The following is a 6,840-nucleotide window of genomic DNA, read 5'->3' as shown; positions in this document are numbered from 1 at the left end:
GTGTGGACAAAAATAGGCTATTTACCAAGCCATTTTTCTCACCCAAACTTGCATCCATCTAAACACATTAATTGGCATATAAATAGCATCAATAGATAATCTAACCAATCTCAATTAAACCTAATTCATGCCAATTCAATACCAACAACTACAAAGCACACAAGTACCACAATATGCAATTCAATTTCATACCAAGTTCACATTCTCCAATCACCTAAATGGTCACTTTTATTTATGCACCAATTTACCTAAAATCACAAGCATACCAATTCTCAATTATCAACTATTTGATACTCAATTTACCAATTCATTAACAACCATTCACCACAAGCATTTACATAGCAACTACCAAATGCGTAACATATCAAAAGGCTTTTCCCACATATATACATACATTACCAAACATGCCCAAAATAAGCCAAATCACATGGCTATACACATAATAAACCTTTAATCATTTACAAGCCAACTCAAATGGCTAAATCCATTACTAACTTATACCAAAATGACCATAACTCCTATACATGCCATATAACCAAATACATAAGCTCAAAAGTACTAAAGTGGAAGCTCGATAGTGTGATGCAATCTCCGGCAAATCCCAATCCTAGCTAGCTTCAATAATCACTATAAAACATGGAAAAGCAAACAAAGTAAGCTATAAAGCTTAGTAAGCTCATATAGTTAATAAGTAAAGCTCACCATTCAATCACAATTCAAGTAGTATGAACATAATATACTACAAAATCATTAAATCATAAGGTTAACATATATTCAATCACATAAGTAATCATAAAATCATAACTTTCATAGGTTCAATGCTCATATAGTTTCCGTACATACCTGTACTGTACATATCTATTTCTTTCCGTTTCATATCTTCAATATACTCGTTGAACCATTTGGAATTGTAACAACCCGTTTTAGCTAAATCGAAACAGTGGTTTCAAAACCACATATCCAATGTTAAAAAATAATTTTAATATTTTTCTTGGAATTTAAAGCATGTTATTTGATATGTGTGAAAATTTCGTGAGCTAATTTTATCGATTGGTTGGTTAATTTGAGAAAAAAAGGACTAAATCGCTTAAAGCGTAAAACTTGAGTTCTAATAACTAAAGGTGTCTAATAGCTATAGAACCTTAAAGTTAAGGTCTTTAAATTGTAATTAGACCATTTTAATTATGAGTGGACAAAGATGGACATGCATAAATGAATTTTAATGGTTTATATTAAAGGTTAATATTGTAGTTTGGTTATTTAAGTATAATAAAAAAATAAAAACATAATTTTAAGGCTTCCATCTTCATCCACCCAATTTTAAAGAATAAAAAGACACCATTTTTGTGTATTGAAGGTTCGGCCATGGTACTTTGAGCATGTAAGTGATTTTTAGCTCGATTTTTGATGATTTCTATATTTTTATAATCGTTGCAGCTCAATGTAGCTAGCCCGTACCTTTAATTTCAAAATTGTTAAAGATTTTGAGAGTTTCCATTGTTGAATCTATGTGTTCTTTGGTTCTTGAAGATGAAATATGAATTTTTGATGATAGATTTTCATGTTTTGTAAAATGATTTTTGATGAAAATGCTTAATAGGGATTAAATTGTGAAATGTGCAAATTGTGTGGTCGAAATGTGAAATAAATGAAAGTTTTGGGCTGCTAGGGACCTGTATATAATTCGGCCAAGCATGGGTTTTGTTGAATTGTGTGAATTTTTGTGTATTTGTGAAATAGAGACTAAATTGATTAAATGCGAAAGTGTAAGGCCTAATGTGTAAAAATGTCCAAATGCTTATTTTTGGATTAATTGAATGAGTAGATGAATAAATAAGTTAATTTTGAATTCATATAGATCAAGAAAGAAAGAATTCGAATTTAGATCAGGGGAAAAGCAAGATTATCAAGTAGTCAACCCGATTCGTCAATTCCGAATACGAGGTAAGTTTGTATGTGATGATTACATTATAAATGTATGTTAAAATGCTTTAATATTGCATTAATTGTTAAAACGGGATTATGGATAATGTATGAAGTGTGGAAATGACTCTGCGAGCGTATTCGATGATAGAAACGAAAAGTGTGAAAGCCTGGTTGAACTGTAAGAATAGTTTTGGATACTATTGACATGTTAGTAAGTGATGCATTAAGTTGGCTTCGAGCCATGATATTAGCACTTCGAGGGCGTATTTTACTGATTTGGCTTCGGGCCATGCATATCGGATGATTTGGCTTCGTGCCATGATAATAGTTTTTCGGATAAGTTACCTTGATTTGGCTACGGGCCATGGTATAGGTACTTATCGTACGAGACTCCTGAGTATCTGATTTCTATTCCGAATGGTTCAACTGGTGAACGAACGATATGGTTGAGGAAAGAGGTTAGTATGAGGCGATATAGGTATGTACAGAACCTATTCGAGTATTAAATAGTGAAACTTTGATGAGATGGTATTTGATCATGTTTTGAGACATGAGAAAGGTTTTTAGTTAATGTGTATATGGTTTGTCATATGTAATTGGTTGATTTGCATTGATTCAATGAATTAAGTTATTTACCTACGAGCTTACTAAGCTATGAAGCTTACTTCGTGTTATTTTTCTATGTTTTATAGTAAAGCAAGGCTAGCTCGGATCCTGGAGTCCTCGGGAACATCATCGCACTATCAAACATCTAAGTTGGTACTTTTGGATTATATATTTATGGTATATGGCATGTATAGGCTAGATGTGGTATTTTGGTTGTGATTATAGCCATGAGATTTGGCTTGTAAATGATGTTAATATTGGTGTGTGTTTGGCTATTAGAAGTGGATTGTAAATGTATATGTTTTGGTTTGTATAAATATAGCCATGAGTGATGGCTTATTTTGATATTGTTTTGGTATGTATTTGGCTAAGTAAATGGTAGTGATTTGAGAATTGGTATAGGTGAAAATATAATGGTATGAATTGTGCTTTTGGTTGATGATTTTGGCTACCTAATTGAACAATGAAATGGTACCATTTTGCCTTGTGCACGTACTTTGAAGTTAGGGTGGCAAATTGGCCTTGCAAATGGCCTATTTTTGTCCACACGGGCAGAGATACGGGCATGTGTCTCAGTTGTGTGTGACACATGGTCATGTTACATGGCCGTGTGTCCCATGGTGTTGAAATTGAATTGAAGTCAGTATGCTCCACACGGTCTCACACACGGGCTTGTGACTGGCCGTGTGGTACAAGTCAGTATACCCCTTAATTGGCCGTGTTGCATAAGTTAGTATACCTTCCAGTTTTCACATGGCCTAGCACATGGGCGTGTCCTTGGCCGTGTGATACAAGTCAGTATGTATGCCCTATTTCCACACGGCCTGAGACACAGGCTTGTCTGGAGCCGTGTGAGGCACACGGCCTATTCACACGAACGTGTGACCCTTGTATGGTTGAAATTTTTTCTAAGTTTCCAAAATTTTCATATGTTATGGGGTTAGTCCCGAACCACTTCTAAAGCATGTTTAAGGCCTCATAGGCCCTTATAAGGGACAATGTTATTGTGTTGAATGATTTATGAGAATGAATGCTTTATGTATGAGTTATGTATGTTAAATGTTATGAATTGATCAGCAATACCTTGTAACCCTACTCCGGTGATGGATACAGGTTAGGGTGTTACAGGAATACTATCGAATACTCGGGAATCTCGCACCCTAAGTGCCAATACATAGCCGAAGCTATCTCAATCTTATGTCACATATAATGCTCACTCTCGAGCTATCAACAGGTCTACTCACACAAGTTGACAGTCATGACATAGCTACACAGTGTTGCTCACACAAGCTGACGAGAATCTACAACACATGCTGGATAACTCAGTCACTGGTAGGATGTACGAACCAGCACCCAAATCGCATAACCCCTAATGACATGTCATTCGTATCCTAATCTATTCCTAAGGTTCAACCGGGATTTCTCATAGCCGAATCTTAGTTGAACATTTTTGTACAATCATATTCATCAATAATTCAAATATAAAGCATTTAAAACACAATTACAATAATATTTATTAACATACGAACTTACCTTGATCGCAAAAACGTCGGAATAGATCGACTAGTCCAATACTTTATTCTTTCCCTAATCTAGATCCGAACTTCACTTTTCTTAATCTATATGTAATCAAATTTAGGTTATTTAATTATCATTCTATTAAATTTAAGCCCAAAAATAATATTATGGCAACTTTACACTTTTGCCCCTATATTTTAATTTCTTTACAATTTAGTCTTTATTTATAAAAATACAAATTCATGAAATTCAATTTCAACCCATTACAGCCGAATATCAATTAAATCCCTAGCAGCCCAAAATTTTCATTTATTTCAAAATTTAACCATAAAATTTACACATTTCACAATTTAATCCCTAATTGGCAATTTTACCAAAAATCACTTTACAAGTGTTTTTTTTATCTAACAACAAGCATACATTTTCTATAATCAAACATAAAAATACACCTATGTTCATCAATTGGAAAACCCTAAACCTTTAACAATTTTGCAAATTAGTCCTTGGGCTAGCTAGATTAAGTTGCAATGATCACAAAAACATAGAAATTATTAAAAACCGAGTCAAAATACATACCATGCACTCCAAGCTACCATGGCCAAACTTAACAAGGTTTTATGGCTTTTCTTTCTTTGTAAAATCGATGGAAGAAGATCGAGAAAGATGATAGCCATGTTATTTTTATTTAATTTGTCTTTATTAACTAAATTATCAATTTAACCTTTTTAATTAACCATTAAAATCACTTAAAAGATGTCCATCTTTGTCCACTAATAATATTAAGGACCTCCACTTTAAATTTCCATAGCTATTAGACACCTTTAGCTAATAAAACATAAGTTTTATACTTTACACGATTTAGTCCCTTTTTTTTTATCAAATTGAGCATTTAAATGATAAAATTTCTTAACAAAATTTTCACACAATCATACTATCATGCTGTAGACATTAAAATAATAATAAAAAAATTATTTTTACTTCGAATTTATGGTCCCAAAACCACTGTTCCAATTCGACTAAAAACGGGCTGTTACAACTGTACCTTGACTAATACTTCAAATGGTGTTAGAATCAAAAGTTGGCTAGGTGCTAAACCTGGCACTTGTTCAAACATTCATTTTGAGGATATTACTATGACTAATTTCAGTTCTCCTATTATAATTGATCAGAAATATTTCCCATGGAACAAATGCAAAATAAATATGTGTACATATTTATCAAAATCGTAAGAGAGCACAAAGAGTTAATCGGTCATTGAATAATTATTTTGTTGATGCAGGAAGAATCAAAAGTTAAACTAAGAACCATTAGTTTTATAAACATTCATGGCACTTCTGCGCTTCCAGAAGCTGTCAAGATTATTTACAATGTTACTTTGCTGTGTGAAAATGTGGAACCTGCCGACATTGAATGTAACACCCTAACCCCGGCCTAGTCATCTAGACCAAGTTTAGAGAATTACAAACATCATCTTAATAATTTAACAAATTCATAAGATAGATAATTTAAAATATCTAAATCCAAATATCCTTCAGACTGACTTTAGTTCACAAACGTCATAAATCCATAATATAATAGTGACATAATCTCATATTAAGCCTAGTAAAGATACGGTTGACCGAGCCGCTGCGACATCGATCCCATTCAGTGTGATGGTTCACCTGAAAGCCAAACATAATAGAGTGAGTGGTAAAATCAATGCGTAACAGAAAAATATACTATACAACTTTCGTACGATCACGAGGTACTCTTATTCGAAGTACCAGATAGTTCTCAATGTTCACAATATCGATATAAACAGATCAATTATACCAGTTAACACATACAGACTGTAGCAGTTTATTAACATGCTTAATCAGATATCAGAACAGATTCATAATAGAGTTTCCTAGTTTCCATCCGCTACACATCATCTCTGACCAACCCAACACACCATTAAGGAAATTCAGTGTCCATCCATCCCTACACACCGCAGTGTGTCGATTTGACATGTACAAAATCGCATCATCGATGCTAGCACAGTTAGCGTTAAATGCTAATTTCAGATTTAATCAGAAAGTGGGAAAACCATTATTCAGAACATATTTCTTCTTTCTCCGCACATTTCCAATCGATCACATTCAGAATATAAAAACTTACATATTACTTATAGTTTATTTGTCAGATCTTAATTATATGTTAACTATAATTTCTCAATGTATCTCATTTCATAACAGTCATATTGTAGATAGTCAATATTAGTTAAAGTAATTATTTCGGTCACAAAATTATCTTTCGGAATCCTAGTTGGCTACCACACGGCTTGGACACACAGCCGTTTGCTCGTGTGGTCCACATGGCCTGACCACACGCTCGTGTTAGGTGCCTGTGTGCTACCAGTCAAGAAATAGAAAGTTGCACGGCTTGGACACACGGTCGTGTCCTTGCCCATGTGACTCACACGGCCTAAGAACACGCCCCTGTGATGGCCCGTGTGGTCCTTAGTCAATAAAAGTGAGTTACACAACCTAGACATACGACCGTGCCTTGTGCCCGTGTGAACCCAGTACCAACTTGGTCACACATGGTTTGAACACACGCCCGTGTGCTTGTGACAGCCCTAAATTGACCCTAGACGGGAAGTGGTTTCGGGACCGCTAAACCGAGTCACCAAAGTATTTGAATGTGATATTTATTGTCTAGAATATGTGAATATGAATGTGTGAAAGTTTTAAGCTTCGATTTAGTCGATTGCATGTGAATTTAGTTAATAGGACTTATGTGAGAAAATTTAGAAATGTGCTAGGCAAA

This window comes from Gossypium hirsutum, chromosome A07 (assembly GCF_007990345.1).
Source record: "Gossypium hirsutum isolate 1008001.06 chromosome A07, Gossypium_hirsutum_v2.1, whole genome shotgun sequence".
Lineage (NCBI taxonomy): Eukaryota > Viridiplantae > Streptophyta > Magnoliopsida > Malvales > Malvaceae > Gossypium > Gossypium hirsutum.
Note: the sequence above shows the minus strand (reverse complement) of the source record.